The following is a 16,150-nucleotide window of genomic DNA, read 5'->3' as shown; positions in this document are numbered from 1 at the left end:
ATGGTGGAGCAGGCTCAAGGGGCCGTATGGCCTACTCCTGCTCCTAATTCTTAAGTTCTTGTATTCTAATTTTACATCATTGTTGCATTACATCATTTTGGGGGAAAATTTTCAGGGCTATGGGGGAAAAGCAGGGGAGTGGGACTAATTGGATAGCTCTTTCAAAGAACTGGCACAGGCACAATGGGCCAAATGGCCTCCTTCTGTGCTGTATCATTCTATGATTCTTGCACTGGATCAGTACAAAACCTGTGTTACAACAGGCTATTTTTCAGTATTGCTTGTGAACATTTTACCAGCCAATAGAATCTGTGGTTAATGAACAGAAAGAGCTTGTAAACGACCCTCTTAACAGCTTGTTCATCTCTAGGCCTCTGTGCACAGAGTGATTATAGGTACAGGTGCAACTCATAACTCAGCTTCGCATTGGCTGCTCATTTAAAAAAACTCCATGCATTCAACAATCATAGCAGGAGGTTTGGTGGTGATTTTGGAGTTGCTACCTCATCTGAGATAATTAGTATTTCTAGCTACACCTCTGATACTGTGAGAAGCATGTCTCGAATTACCAATAGTAAGTCCATGTGTGAATACAATTTGCGGTGAGGGAAATAAAAGATAAATTCTTTATCTGCCAGTTAAATAGACGGCATGTATACATTAGCCTCATATTGATGTAAAGTTCTGTCAAACCCTTCAAATTTCCCCCATAAAATCCTGTTGTACACAAGGGTTAGCGCAGAATTCCATAAGAGAGATTTTCCTCTTTCTTGTGCCTGGCGAACGCTCAGTTTTAAGGTGCAGTGAAGAGGAAATGGGGGTAGAGACCCATTGGGTCTGGTCCTCATCCACACAAGGTGGCCTCAGAATTTCCTGGCTTACCCCAAAATGACACAACATTACCCGATCGGATGACTCGGCAGTCAGTCAAACAGCCTATTTTCCTTCCATATCTATTATATTTTTATAACTAATAAACAAAAGTGCTTATTAGTTCTAAAAATATTGGAGACAGGGGAAAAACAGACTGTTTGACTGACAGTGAAGATTCATCCAATCAGGTAATGAAGAGTCTGTTTGCTTTCCAATTGGCCATGGGAAGGCGGGGCACCGTGAGGAAGGATGTGTCAGGTGACCAATGGCGTAAGTATGGGGTGGGGCCAGTTGGAGTTAGGAGGTCATGTGATGAAACTTCCAGGAATATGTCCAATCAGAGTCGGCGAGCGTAAATGGGCACCCAATAAAACCTGGCAGTTGGGCTTCTGCTTGGACTTTCCACGGACCAGAGGGTCCATGGTGATCCTGGTGGCAGTCTGAAGAAAAGCAAGCGTCATTTCAAATATTTCCCCCACTCCAAGAGCAGTCAGGTGGCCCCATTGCCAGTGGCCATGAACACAGCTATAGTCCTCTTAGGCCTGAGGCTAGACTCCTGTTTCTCCCCCACAAATGATCCCCGTGCCAGGCCCTGTCAAAGGCTCTACAAATGGCCTGGGTCAAGAAACTTGTGGGCATCTTTCTCCTCACAGGCACAGTGCAACTCTGGTATCCTATTGGGTGTCCAGAGAGGAAAATGGGCTCTTCTGTAACGTTCATTTAAAATCCTGCCTCCTATCAACTTGGAAGGTGCCCAACAACAGCAACATCGTATGTCGTACACTGTATAAACTGACACTGACTGTATCCAACCCAGATCAATGGAGACCACTGTCAAGATGCATTTATCCTCAGGGCTGCTCTCCCCCAGCTTCTCTACTTTTGTATATTACTCATTCCCAGGATGTGGGCACCACAGGCGAGGCCGGTATTTATTACCCATTCCTGGTTGCCCTGAGAAGGTGGTGGTGAGCCTTCTTCTGAAACCACTGGTAGCAGATTGCTAGGTGACTTCAGAGGGCAATTAAGAGTCAACCAGGTTGGTGTAGGACTGGAGTTACATGTAGGCCAGGCCAGGACATTAGGGAATGAGTCGGGGTTTTAATACAATCCGATAGCTTCATTGTCACTTTTACAAATTCTCGAAACTGCCTTGGTGGGATTTGTACTCACGTTCTCTGGATTACTAGTCCAGGCCTCTGGATTAATACTCCAGTAACATGTCCACTACATCTGGTTTTAGATTGAAATCAGTTCACTATTTTACTGAATGAAAGATTTTTTTTTTAGCGTGGCAGTGCGTAAAATCACCACCTCTGTCGGTGCCAGTGACGGGTATAAAATCGTGCGTTGCGTTTAACCAGTTTCTGCTCCGTTGCTAATTATTATGAATCCTTTTCTTGACGTTGTTTATTTATATCTGAATTTGAGATTTTTTTTAAGCACATGGGGGATTTTAATCACAGCAGACAAGCCTGAGTGGTTTCTAATGTTGCATAAAAGCAGGCAAATCAAGCGTGTTAATGCAAGGTCTGGTTTCAGCTAACTCACTCTCTGTATAACCAGAGGGGAAGGGTCCAGGAGCCCATGAGGCAGAATATCGTTCAAATGTGTGAAGGGAAGTGGATCAAGCTGAAAAACATTAACACTAATGGCCACTGGCTCTAGTCCATTACACCGCATATTCTATCGAGCTTACTGTGTAAGGGTGCTCTACTCCTTTTATTTCCTGTATTATGTATCAGGAATCCTCTCTTTTTCTCCAATTTACTCATTATGAGCTCCATTTCATAATTGCTAATAGCACTGCCAGTGACTCAGTTGTTTGTAAAAGATTTTTATTGCATTAAAGTACAGGGTCACGATTGTTTACTGTTTGTGGAGCGCTGATAAGTGGAGCCACATTCATATTCAAATTACCCATATCATATCGCTTCTTACCATCGGGGACCGAACCCACCATTTCCAGGTTGTTAATGTTGAGGAAATATGACACTTGTAGCTCTTAGGAACAAGACGACTGCAAAGCCATTTAAAGATACGCGGAGCTCTGTATTTCAGAATAACGTGGATCAAAATCGGCACACAATTTTCCTCCTCTCTTTATCTTGAAGCTTCCAATTGGTGCTGGGATATAGTTCCCCACAAACTGATCACTGGCTCCGGTAACTTGTCCACGTCTCCATTTTCAAACGTAAACTTGGACAGACTAGTTAATCGTGGCAGCATTGCAGCCAAACACAATCTTGTCCTCATTCAATATCCAAACACATACGCTTTCTCACAGCGATTACTGGGGTGGTGATCAGGAGTGGGAACCCTGCCGGATCTTTTCCCCTTCCTCACCCAGGGGTTCGAGGTAATTTGTAGCACATCCACTGGCTCCATGGCTGAGATCAGCTAACTCAGATGGGCCAGGAGATTGAACCTGAGGTTTTCCTGGCTTGTATGTCTCTGTTCCACAATGGGCAATTCACTTTCCATCTGAATGACCCAAATGAGTGAACGTGACTCCTCCTATTGTGAGTGACACTTCAGGGGGAATTTTAACCTTTCACGGTCGATGAGAAAAGAAACGGTGGGGGAGGGGTTGGGGGGGGGGGGAGACAGTTAAAATGGAGCGTCTCCATTTCCCGCTCCGTTCCTGCTGATCTGTGATTTTAACTGGCTTTGGTGATGGGTGAGGCTCCCATTGGACTCCTGCAGTAACCACATTACTAAATGCAAATTACGGCCCCCATGACATACATTTTAAACCACTCCTGATTGGGCTAGCACCAGAAAAAAATGACTAGGAAACCTGCCAGATTGTCATAAAGGCCCAACAGGTTCACTAATGCGTTTGGGGCCTTACCTGGTGCCAGGCCTACATGCAACTGTGGTCCACATTATGAGGTTGAGTCTTAATGTCCTCTGAAATGGCCCAGCAAGCCACTCAGTTGTACAATCGTTAGTTAAGAAGAAGAACCCCCCCACTGGGCAAAAAAATGTGGCGCTGCCCACATCCTGAGAGCAAAAATAAAAAAGGAAAGAAAGGGGAGGGTGAGGGAGGCAAGGAATTCCACAGGATTGGACTTGTGGGAAAGAATGGGGCAAAATTCAATGTTGGCACGAGCACAAAACAGGCAGTAGCTGATGGTTCGGCCATTATACACCCCGCCCGATTTTCATTTCCATGTCAATGGGCCCGATGTTACCAGGGCTGCGGGTTCTCGGCAGGGGGGCTATCGGGCGCATGGGTAACGCGCCCGGTGAAATTAGTCAGTTTCCCGCGCGATTGTAGCATACAATCCACTAATTGGATCCACTTACCTGCTCCTCCGGGTTCCCCACTGCTGATCTGCGCGTCGGGCGGGCTGCGCATGCGCAGTAAGATCTGTCAGCTGGAGGAGCTCTATTTAAAGGGGCAGTCCTCCATTGACAGATGCTGCAACAAACAGAAAAAATCACAGCATGGAGCAGCCCAGGGGGAAGGCTGCTCCCAGTTTAATGATGCCTCCAGGTATCAATACATGGGGTGAGGAGGAGGGGGAGGACAGAGATCTTCCTCCCGGTGGGCAGGAGGAAGCGGCCTGCCTCTGCCACCAGGAAGGCCTGGCTCGAGGTGGCAGAGGAGGTCACCAGCACCACCAACATATCGCCCACCTGCATACAGTGCAGGAGGCACTCCAATGACCTCAGTAGGTCAGCCAAAGTGAGTACACTTACTCTTTCCCCTACACTCCGTCTGCCACATCACCACCCCCACCCCACATCTCCTTCTGCACAGCCAACACTACTCTGTCACATCACCCCTCATACCCACTCAAACCTCATCCTCATCGTACCTGCACCGACTCACCTCACCAGTACTCATCCCGCCACTACCATTCAACCCAATCCTCATACAATCTCATGGCTCTATCTCGTACTCACCCTCTCGTGCATCTCTTTCACGGCCAGCCTCACTCAACCTGCCACTACCTGTGCTGCAGCCACAGGGCATGCATCACATATGTGCAGTAGGCAGCGTAAGGCAAACGTGTCGTGAACATGAAGGGGATGCACAAGGGTGTTTGAGGGTTTGTCATGGTTGTTACTTATATTGAATTTCTGACCAACTCACATCACATATTATATTGGCACCACTACTGCCACGTCTTCGCGAATCTTGTCTGGTCTGTACAATAATGCCCTTTCCTGAGGATCACTATGAAGACCCACAACTGATGCCACCCATTGTGTCACTGCGAGTGGGTATAGGTGTATTTGCAGGGCTCTTTTGTGCAGACGACTGAGAGACGTCGGCGATGTCCCCGGTTGCACCCTGGAAGGATGCGGAGAAGTTGTTGAGAGCAGTGGTGACTTTGACAGCGACAGGTAAGAAGATGGTGCTCGGGCCAGCCAGGAGCAGCTTGGCATGAAGGAGGCTGCAGATGTCCACGACTACATGTCGAGTGACTCTGAGCCTCCGTGTGCACTGCTGCTCAGAGAGGTCCAGGAAGCTGAGCCTCGGTCTGTGGACCCTGTGGCGAGGGTAGTGCCCTCTGCGACGCATCTCTCTCTGCGGTAGCCCTCTCTCCTGCTGTGCAGGTGGATGTGTCACAGCACTCTGCTGTGGAGCTCCACATGTCAGAGGTGGACGGCGTGGATGGCGAGGCTGGTGATGCTGTTCGCCCTCCGAGGAGGTCATGACTGCAGCTACGGCGGCCCCCATCCAGAAGATGTACATCTGAGGGGGTCCGCAAGGTAGGTACATGTGTCTGGACACCGGGGTAAGTGTGCAAGTTGGTGACTTTGATTGTCAGGAGGAGGGTGGTGGAGGCCAAACTTTGTCCCAAGTGACAGAGTGGCCTCCTGCAATGAGTGAGGGTCTCCCCCCCACCTGTCAAATGGACCTTTGCAGCTGCCACAGGCTGATGGCTGCAACAGGTCCATTTCAACTTGGAGTGTTTCCCCCAGTGTGGGAAAGAGTCCCAGTTGTTTGTAAAATCCCACCCCTCCTCACATAATCCCTTAATCAGGTCAGTTAATGACCTGAACAAGCCAAATCAATACTTTCAAGTGGCGTCCCGCTGGCTTTAATTGTCTGCGCGCGCACGCCGGCGCGTCAGCGGGGAACCCGGAAGTGCACGGGTTCGAGGCGGGCTCCGGTCCCGCTCCGGGATTTCCTGATTTTCGGGGCCCCCCTGCCAGGAACGCACCCGCTGGCGGGTGCTAAAATGCTGCCCAATGAGTCTGGATTTCACAGCAGTGAAGATTCAGGGACGAGAATGAGTAGGATTGTATATTTGGAACTTAGGACAAATAAAAGCAGAAAGTTTGAAGGAGCAATGACCATCATAACATTGATAAAATAAAGAAGGGCACAAAAGGTTGCTATTGAGAAAGAGGAGATTGAGGCGGGGAAAAGAGTCAATTATCAGACCACAAACTTTTTACCCTTATCTTGTCCTGGAGTCCAGCTTATTAAGTATTTTATTTGGGAAATAAAGCCAGATACCATCACTGGATATTTGTCTGGAGTAGGTATGGAAGCAATCCACTAAGGAACCGCTAGTCATCTTAAACTAAAAAAAAGAGAAATCCTCAAACAGGTACAAAACATTTGTAATAAATTTTGATGTATAAACTTCTCTAACACAGAGCCAGTCAGTATGCAGCCCTGGCTAATCTGAACTTCTTTAAATTCTTTATTGGTTAATTATTTGGTTAGTATTATCAGCTGATACACAAAAAAAACTTCATGATAACTAATCTTCAAAGTATTTCATTTCCAGGAAGATGTTCTTGTGAAGAGCTTCACTGTGATATTCCACTTGAGGGAACATCACAAATGTGAGAGTCTGTGGCCACCTCATGGGGATCAGCATGAACTGCAGTTTTTGTCCTCTCCAACTGGTCTATGCCGGCATTTATGCTCCACACGAGCCTCCTTCCTCCTTACTTCATCTAACCCTATCAGGATACCCTTTGTTAGATTATGCAAGTGTGTGCTAAAAGTGTAACAAATATCAAAGAATTGTTTTTACGCAATGTATGTATCATGAAATACATTTAGTATGTGACCACACATATTGTACAAATTATAAGTCCACATCAGGGACTTTTACTGGGGATAGCCACAGACACTCAGTACATTAAGGTGATTAGCTGGGAAGGTGTGTGTTGTAGGCCCACAGCTCACTCTTTGTTTGAGATGACTGGGAACGGACGGGCTGCCTCCCCCCCCCCCCAGAGAGGTAAGAGCCCATCTCCTCTTGGTGAGATTAAGTACCTTGCCATTGTCCCATGTCATTAACATCAGTAGCCATCTCCTCTTGATGAGGTTAAATGTCTTGCCATTGTCTCAGCAAGTCGATGATGTCAGGTCAGGTGCCAACCAGTCAGGATCTCATTTGTCAAGCTGATGGACTATGTCTGGCATCATCAACTATTCTGAGGATGTTTAGTCCGCTCATCACAGCATCCTGCTAACAGTGTATAAGACACAACTCAAACAAAGGCTCAGCGTAGAGGATCCCTCAGGAACGGCAGACTAAGTTTGTTAAGGTGGACGTGCTGGCAGGAGCCCCAAGCCCATGTCAGAAGAAGGAAAGAAGTCTGCAGAAGGCAGGATCAGCAGGATCCAAGAGGGTGGGGTTGTGAGGACCGCGAGAGGCGAGAAGCCAAGGCGCGAGTTCTACCCAGAGTGGAAGCGGTTAATATATCTCCAGTTTCCATTCTGTAAACAACTGCTTAAATACTGAGTGTATTAAACTGTTCTTCATAATAAAGTGCGGGCCACCTTAACCAATTGGGGTCATCTCGAATCTTTTGGAATTGGGAAGTGAGTAGTGGAGCAGGGGCTCCCTAAGACCATATATATATTCCCAATACCTACTATTCCATTCCCCCTCATATGCTTATCTAGCTTCTCCTTAAATGCATCGATGCTATTTGCCTCAACTAATCCTTATGGTAGCGGTTTTCCACATTCTTACCACACTTTGGGTATAGAAGTTTCTCCTAAATTCCCTATTGGATTTATTAGCGACTATTTTATGTTTATGACCTCTAGTTTTGGGCTCCCCCACAAGTGGAATCATTTTCTCTACGTCTACCCTATCAAACCCTATCATCATCTTAAAGACTTCTCTCAGGTCACCCTTCTCTTTTCTAGACAAAACAGTCCCGCCTGTTCAGCCTTTCCCGATAAGGATATCCTCTCAGTTCTGGTATCATCCTTGTGAATCTTTTTTGCACCCTCTCTAATGCATCTATATACTTATACATATAATATGGAGACCAGAACTATGTACAATACCCCAAGTAAGGTCTAACCAAGGTTCTATACAAGTTTAACATAACTTCTTTGCTTTCCAATTCTATCCCTCTAGAAATGAACCCTCGTGCTTGATTTGCCTTTTTAATGACCTTATTAACCTGCGATGCTACTTTTAGTGATTTGTGTACCTGTACCCCAAGATCCCTTTGCTCCTCTATCCCGTATAGACTCTTATTATCCAAGCAGTATTTGGCCTTCTTATTCTTCCTACCAAAATGCACTACCTCGCACTTTATTCATTAAATTCAGGAATTGAAGATAATTTTAACATTTATTCATTAAGTTGCCAATCAAATACCCAATGGATTAAATGTAAACAAATCAAAAATAGCAAAAAGTACCAATGACGAATGAGTAACCAGCAGAAAACGAGCAATCAAATCCGTCAAAGTTTTTCAAAGTTACTGTTCACGAACCAGCAAATACCACAAAACTGAGAGAGCAAAATGGACGGGCATCCTGTTGAAAATCTGCATTTAAAAAAATAATGAATTTGTAAATCTAAACTACAAATGTGCGGTGTTGAAGTGGACATTTTATTTTTGCACGTACGTTCTTGCTCTGCCCGATTCTCCTATTTGAATTTCAGGGGCCTGGAGCTTTGGAATGGGTTGTTCTCAGCAGTGCCCTCTGAAATGGCGGATACGAATTGAACAGCCTTCAGTGAGGGAGCAGAACAAAGAACAAACGTTTGCAAAGCATCAAACCTGTGAAATTCAAACAAGACCAACCAAGAGAGCAAGAAAATTAGTCAGGAGCAGAAAGCCACATGGTGAAGAGTGGGTCTGGCTGCAGCAGATCTTTTCACCCTTACAGATAATCTGTTTCAAATAAAAGCAAACTGTATGCAGGAGCTGAGCTGTACATAGCCTGGGTGAGCTGAGTTCATCATGAGAGCAGCTTCACAATGTGGTGATGGAATTACACTGAGCCAGTACAGGACCAGGCTCAGAAACCGCAGCCACATTTATCAATATTTTCCCCCTTGTGCACTCAGTTGAAGGGACATGTGCTTCAAATCCACAATCTTTTAAATATTAAATCAAAAGCATTCACTATTATGATGGCGCAGATGTGGGTTTGGCACGTGCTCATTATCCTACTAAGTAAAAGATGGGAGTTGTGGAACAAAATAGAAACCAGGCCGGCATGAAAGCACAGAGCCAAAACTACCAAAAATATACTGGAATGAAGTAGCTACAGAGAGAAGGGTCTGTGGTATAACTAGTGTCGCCAACTCTCCAGGATTGTCCAGGAGTCTCCTGGAATTGAAGATTAATCTCCTGGGCACTGCTGCGAGCAGACTGGGAGAAAAATCTCGGGGGCATTAAAAAAAATTGTGTTTTTTTTCATTTTCTTTCAACACTTTTGTTTATTTGTTGTAAAAATATTGGAGATGGGGAAAGAAGCTCTGTGACCAGGCGGGGCGGTTGGAGGCGGGCGGTCATGTGATGTAACCTCCAGGAATATGTCCAACTGGAGTTGGCAACCCTGGGTATAACGTACACAGGATTTAGCATAATTATACAGGCAATGGAGCAAATCAGACCAGGCAATGTATGGAGTGCCGATTAACCTGCGGGGACAGAGAGAGAGAACACAGATATGGACATGGCCAATACGTGCCAACCTAGAAATCTAAAAATCTGGAAATAGAATCATACAGCACAGAAGGAGGCCATTCAGCCCATTGTGCCTGAAAGAACTATCCAATTCATCCCACTCCCTTGCACTTTCCCCATAACCCTGCAAATATTTCCTTTTCAAGTATATATCCAATTCCCTTTGAAAGTTAGTATTGAATCTGCTTCTATCACCCATTCAGGCAATGCATTCCAAATCAGAACAACTTGCTATGTAAACAAAATTCTCCTCATTTCTCCTGTGGTTCTTTTGTCAATTATCTTAAATTTGGTTTCCAACCCTTCCGCCAGTAGAAATAGTTTCTCCTTATTTACTCTCTCAAAACGCCTCATAATGTTGAACGCTGCTATTAAATCCAACCACCCTCCTTCCAGCTGAGGCCTCAACAGTGATTTATAAAGGATTAGCAGAAAATTTCTTTACACAGAGGCTTGCTGGAGCAAGGAATGCTTTTCCACAGGGAATGGTTGAGGCAGAGACTGTTGCATTTTTTCAGGGAAAATTTGATAAATATTTGAAGCAGAGGAAGAAAAAGGACTATTGGGAGAGGTGGGGCAGCGGATTAGTTTTGGCTAGCACAGACACGATGGGCCGCAGGTCCTCCTTCAGTGCTGTAAATTTCTATTGTTCTGGGATAATTTACAATTTCTACCTCCTGCATTTGGCTATCTTAATACAGATGCAAACAATTTAAAATGTTATACATTTCAGTCCCTTCTTTCCAAGAACATGATGGTTCCACAATTTCTCCAGCTTGTTAATTAACCTGTCAGTCAAACAAATCCAGGATTTTTACATTCAACCCGGCATCTAACTGAATCACTATTTCATTTCAAAAACGCAGAGCAATTACATGTTGTAGCATTATAATTTGTAGCATCATAACTTAAGCATATACTCCAGGCTGACACTTCAGGGCAGAACTGAGAGAGCGCTGCACTGTCGGAGGTGCCGTCTTTCGGATGAGACGTTAAACCGATGCCCCTCTCAGGAGGACATAAAAGATCCCATGACATTATTCGAAGAAAAGCAGGAGAGTTCTCCCCGGTGTCCTGGCCAATATTTATCCCTCAACCAACATCACTAAAGAATAGATTATCTGGTCATTATCCCATTGCTGTTTGTAGGAGCTTGCTTTAGGCAAATTGGCTGCCGTCTTTCCTACATTACAACAGTGACTACACATCAAAAGTACTTCATTGGGCTGAATGGCCTCCTTCTGTGATATATGATTCTCTGATTCTATTTCCAAATTTTAAGATTTCTAGGTTGGCACGTATTGGCCATGCCCATATCTGTGTTCTCACTCTCTGTCCCCACAGGTTATTGGGATGTCCTGAGGTCATAAATGCAAGTCTTTCTTTTTTTTTAAAGGGACACATATCAACACTCTTATTTATATTGTGTATAGAATCTTCCTTTTCTTATAAAACAGTACATCCTCCGACTTACCGTCGACAATGCTGGAGCAGATTCACGACACAATAGCTGTACGTTAATGGGTATAGCACTCCTCTATATATCCCATAATAACAACTCTCCTTACATATTGCAGACTTACCTGGCATTGACTGTATTTAATAGAAGCAGTGAAAGAAATGAAAAAGCAGAGATTGGTGGGCTAATAAACGATAGGCACTTCATAAATGTCATAAATTAGGAACAAATTTGCACCTTTGTGCACTCAACACCAAAAATTCCTGAGGCAGAGTCATCAGTCAGTAACAATAATGAGTACCCAGTAATGTATTTATAAGATGGCCACTGTGTTGAATTGACACATGGAATGGCCACTATATTAAATTAGGAAACTGTTGCTAGGCTGACTGTTAACGAGAAGATGGGTCATGAGGCCCGCTGACCAAACTGATCAAGTGAAATTAGCACACAATTGATCACCATGTTGCAGCCACAATAATTCAGGACATAAATATGAGGGTAGTGAGAGATCTGGGCACTACAGTCAAGAACGAGTCCTTGGTTGGGCCACCAAGTTGAGGCACCCAGGGCAAGGTAAGCCTGACCAGCACTTGAGTCTGGGTAGCATAAACGGGAACCCTTAAGGTATTTACGCTGTGCATCTTATGCTAAAATTGTATTTATCTAACTCAATTTAGACAAATAAAAGTGTTAATGGTTAACCCGACATTGTGTGTATGTGTCTGCAATTCTCGGAGTCACGAACATTGTAATGTAGGGAAAAGGCACGTTCCTTTTTGCCTACAGGCACTTCATAATTGTCATAAATTAGTACAAATTTGCACCTCCGTGCACTCAACACCAAAAATTTCTGAGGCAGAGACATCAGTCAGTAACAATAATGAGTACCCTGTAATGTATTTCCAGTGGGTTGATTCTGCTGGACCATTACTGCGACTGCATCAAGGAGCTGGATCATTGCAATTGACCTCAGTTTCCTGGACCAGGGAGGGGAGCAATATTTGCTTTTGATCATTATCCAGCAAATCCTGTGGTAATGTGCAGATATGCAGATGTTAAGGTGAAGACGGAATCAGTTTCAACTGTGATGCCCTTCGTGGTTGAGTCACTGGCTGACGCTCACTGTCTAGGCTGATGCCACCCATAGACCCACTTCCCACTACCTTCAAAAAAGAGAGGAGATACATTCTTATTCTCTCTGGCCTGAATTGATCTCCTCAGCATTGTGCGTAGGCCCATTATTAGGTTTCTGAGAGTCCAGAAGACTGACTAAAATCCAAAATAGACCCTTCACTGCAGATCAGTCCATGATTACAAAATTATTGGAATTCTTTACAGATGTAATACAATAACTGAGAAATCTAGGTTAAGGATTAAGGCCCATAATCAAGACACCACCAAGATTAAAAAGAATTATAAAAGGGGTAAATAAAATGAATCGAGATGTAGTGGTTAGGTGATGCCAAGCTGGAGTTTTAAAAGCCTATAGTTTGTAGGAGGGAGGGAAGACTGAGGAACGTAACAAGCTCTGTAGTTTTGGGAAAGAATAAACTGATTAGGAAATGGTCTGGGATGTAGGAAGGAGGGAAAGTGTATAGGATTGTGAAAGTTCAAAGTTCAAGTAGTACTGACAAAATAGAAAGAGACAAGGAACATTTCGACAGATGGTTTGATTGTAACTCTGGGCCAGTTTTCTGGGCCGGTTGAGTAGTGGGGTGGGTGAGAAACTCACTGGGTGGGAGGTCGGCGCAAAGTGGTGGAAAATCGCGCAGCCTGGAGTTCACGTGCCGAGGACAAGTTGTCGGGGTACATCTTACGGGGGTCATGGGATTGGCAACAGAAAGGGTGGGGCGAGTCCACAGAAGCAGAGGCCTAAGCTTTCCATGTGGGGCCTCGAGGAGCACTCTGGCTGCTCCTGGCTCCACAAAGTAAAACATTTTTTTACAAAATTCTTTTTGTGCCTCTTCTGGTCCTGATCGACTTCCCTGATAGGGTTGGCCTAATGGGAAACTCACTGCAACTTCGCTCTCAGGCCATTGAGTTAAAATTGCAACCATGTCTCGATGATATCATCAGATCCCGACGTGCATATGTGAAAAAGGACCTCGCTGTCTTTGGGCGGGTGTCCTCACCGCCTGCTCTATTGAGCAGGATACAATCACAAACCATCACTTCTGTCATCTCCAGGGCAGGTAAGTAACCTGGGCATTCTTAACTGCCCACCTGCCCAGTTTCTGCCGGGCAGTTAGGGTTAAAATCAGCCTTAGAGAGAGGTTGTAAGCCAGAGATGAGAAAAGGAACACCCATCAGATGACAAGCATTTTCTTATATCCTGTCCAGGAACGAGAGGTAATGAAAGTAATGTGGTGGATGTTGCCTGTCTGGACTTTCAGAAAGTATTTGATAGGGTGCCAACCTTCCCCTTTTAGATTGAACAGTTTGATTTTTAAGGTGTCTGTCCAGAAATATAGGAACATAGGAACAGGAGTAGGCCATTTAGCCCCTCGAACATGTTCCACCTTTCAATGAGATCATGGCTGATCTGTGACCTAACTCCATATACCCGCCTTAACCCCATATCCCTTAGTAGCTTTGGTTAACAAAAATCTATCAATCTCAGATTTAAAATTAACAATTGAACTAGCATCAACTATCATTTGCAGAAGAGAGTTCCAAACTTCTACCACCCTTTGCGTGTAGAAGTGTTTCCTAACTTCACTCCTGAAAGTCTTGGTTCTAATTTTTAGGCTATGTCCCCTAGTCCTAGACTCCCCAACCAGCGGAAATAGTTTCTCTCTATCTACATTATCAGTTCCCCTTAATATCTTGAAAACTTTGATCAAATCACCCCTTAATCTTCTAAATTCCAGGGAATACAACCCTAGTTTGTGTAATCTCTCCTTGTAATTTAACCTTTGAGCCCAGGTATTATTCTAGAAAATCCACGCTGCACTCTTTCCAAGGCCAATATATCCTTCCTAAGCTGCAGTGCCCAGAACTGAACACAGTACACCTGGTGTGGTCTAATCAGGGCTTTGTGAAGCTGTAGCATAACTTCTACCCCCTTGTATTCTAATCCTCTGAATTTAAAGGCCAGCATTCCATTAGCCTTTTTGATTATTTTCTGTACCTGTCCATGACATTTTAATGATCTATGTACATGGACCCCTAAATATCTTTGGACCTCCACTGTTTTGAACTTTTCACCATTTAGAAAGTACTCTGATCTATCCTTTTTAAATCCAATGTGGATGACCTCACACTTGCCTTCATTGAAATCCATTTGCCACAGTTTTCTCCCATTCACTTAATCTATTAGTATCTCTGTAATTTTATGCTTCCATCTACACTGCTTACAATGCTGCCTATCTTTGTGTCTTCGGCAAACTTGGATATGTGGCTCTCTATCTCGTCCTCTAAGTTGTTAATAAATACAGTGAATAGTTGAGGCCCCAACACATCCCTGTGGGACACCACTAGTCACATCCTGCCAATTTGAGTACCTGCTTATTATCCCTGCTCTGTCTCCTGCTGCTCAGCTAATTTCCTAACCAGGTCAATAATTTTCCCTCAATTCCATGAGCTTCAACTTTAGCTAACAGTCTCTTATGAGGGATTTTATTGAATGCCTTCTGGAAGTCCATGTTAATAACATCCGTGGACATTTCCCTGTCCACTACTTTACTCACCACTTCAAAAAATTCAATCAGGTTCATCAGGCATGACCTGCCCTTTACAAATCCATGCTGGCTCTCTCTGATCAGCTGAAAATTTTCAAGGTGTTCGGTCACTCTATCCTTAATTATAGACTCTAGTAATTTCCTGACAACAGATGTTAGGCTAATTGGTCTATAATTCCTTTGTTTCCCTTTCTCATCTTTCTTAAATAGCAGAGTGACATGTGCAATTTTCCATCTAAGGGAATGGTTCCTGAATTGAGGGGCCCACATTGCTCTTGACCACCCTCTTTTTCCTAATATAATTGTAAAAAATGTTTGTGTTGATTTTGTTATCCCTTGGAAGTTTTGTTTCATACTCCCTTTTTGTAGCTTGTACTATCTGTTTTGCTGTTATTTCTATCTCTCCTAGTCGCCTTCAGATAAAGACATCAATCATGTAAATGTAAAGTGAAAACCTCAGGATAGGAAATACTGTTAGTGAAAGTAGTGAATGAATACTTAACACGTTTATATGATATTCATCAGTGATTTATGATATTTATCAATGATTTATTTTACAAGTGGTTTATTGCCTGCAGAAATTGCCAAAATATCTGTGTTTTACCTCCATAAATCTGTGTCTTACAATGTGTCAGCATTAAGTCAGTGAAATATCAGAACTCAAGCCACAATCCCAGCCATTGCTGCACACAGTCTTGAACCCTGCTTGGTCTTGAACTTGGCAAAACCAGAGTTTTACAGAAGATTTGTAGCTACAGTGAAAGCTCCAGGGACGAAGGAGTAAGGAGTAAAATGGATAAGAAATTGGCTAAATAATACAAAGTGAAGGGCACCAAATGTCCAATTAATCGAACTGGGCATTTATGGCCAGCAAATAAATACCTTTGGGTTCAGTTCTGCAACCTTTCCTATTTATTCATAACAGTCTGAAGATTTATAAGTACCTGGGACTGTTTTGAGAGCATATTAATGACTGATGTCTTTATCCTAACAAGTCATTCTGCAAATTTTGTTATCAAAAACGCAAAAACACATTTCTCTTGGTGCTTTCCACTGGAATTTCAAATACATTTCCAAATTCAAATATACTCAGTTCAGATATACTTGGATGTTCGACCAGTTTTAATTAATTTATATTTTAGATTCTACCTTTGTACCTTTTCGATAGGACTAGGCCTATGATCAGATCTAGAATTAATATTAGGAT

The 16,150-nt window shown here is 43.9% G+C and overlaps 1 protein-coding gene across 1 annotated transcript in view; it reads right to left on the bottom strand.

The window, feature by feature from the left end:
* LOC137332813 (arrestin-C-like) overlaps positions 1-16,150 on the bottom strand; it is a 40,463-nt gene that overhangs the window by 9,323 nt on the left and 14,990 nt on the right. The window lies entirely within an intron of this gene.

The sequence above is a fragment of the Heptranchias perlo genome, chromosome 15 (assembly GCF_035084215.1).
Source record: "Heptranchias perlo isolate sHepPer1 chromosome 15, sHepPer1.hap1, whole genome shotgun sequence".
Classification (NCBI taxonomy): domain Eukaryota; kingdom Metazoa; phylum Chordata; class Chondrichthyes; order Hexanchiformes; family Hexanchidae; genus Heptranchias; species Heptranchias perlo.
Note: the sequence above shows the minus strand (reverse complement) of the source record. Positions and strands in the feature narration are given on the sequence as shown.